Here is a 1,142-nt window from a genome sequence, read left to right as displayed (position 1 = left end):
AAGACAGCGATCTTTGTAGAGATTGTAATGACTCGAAGTATCAGGCGGCCAAAGACAAAAGATGCGAGTCAGATTTTATTCTGGTCTTTTTTGTCGATGTTACAGAATGGAGGGAGGAAGCTACCTAGATAGACGAAGCTACAGACCTGCTTGATGTCTTTTTCTCCAATCTTGAAGGTGAAGGAGGATAGGGCATCTTCGGGGGCAACATACAGAGAACTTCCGTCTTCCTGGCATTTATGATGAGCCCAGTGTTGGTGTAGTTGTCGGACATGGTAGATAGTGTCCGTTGGAATCCCTCTACTGTATGGCTGATGGAGGCAGCATGGTCAGCATACTGTAGATCAAAGGCAATAGCCGCTCATGTAATGATGGTGGTCTTTATCCGCCGTAGATTGAAAGGGCAGCCGTCGAGACTGTACTAGAAGACAATGCTATCTTCCACGTGTAAATTGTACCGAGAGAGGAGTGCAGCTGCTGCTAGGTAGATGTTGAGGAGAGTCGGGGCCAGCCCTGCTTGACATCACCCTTGACTTCAAATGGATCAGACCACAACACGGGCGAGCATACTGGTGTGGAATTCCTGATTTATCAGCAGCAGTGAAACCCGCCCCGGTAGACGTCATGCAATAACTTGGTATAAAAGTAATGAGTTTCATTGTGCCCTCATAAATAAAATCCAAATTTTGCTTCACATAAGCATAACTGCTGAGTAGATCGAGTTGCCAGCTAATCGCTTTCAAATGATTGCACCAACTTGAAAATGATGATAAAAACGTGATATAAAAAGGTCAAGGCCCATTGCAGTTGATGGATGGCTACATTTAAATGTGCTAATGTAGAGCACCCCCACCGTCACTGCTCCATAATAAAATACCCAGAAATGCAAATTATACCTTAATGGATTGTCAGGAAGAGATCGGTCGATTTTTGGGTTAATTGATTAAGTCTGGTTTTCGTGTCCTTTTAAACCTGGAGACCTAGGGCAAACATTCAACATTTTATAGGTAAAAAGTTACTTATTGTTGCCATAGAATAGCTGGACCTTTTATCCACTTTGCTTTCTCTTGAAGATAAATCATTCGTTTATCGTTTGCTGTAAGTGGAAAAAAGCGCACGAACAAAACACTGCAGCCAACCCA

This window comes from Penaeus monodon, chromosome 27, assembly GCF_015228065.2.
Source record: "Penaeus monodon isolate SGIC_2016 chromosome 27, NSTDA_Pmon_1, whole genome shotgun sequence".
NCBI lineage: Eukaryota > Metazoa > Arthropoda > Malacostraca > Decapoda > Penaeidae > Penaeus > Penaeus monodon.
The sequence above is the reverse complement of the archived record's forward strand: the minus strand, read 5'-3'. Positions refer to the sequence as shown.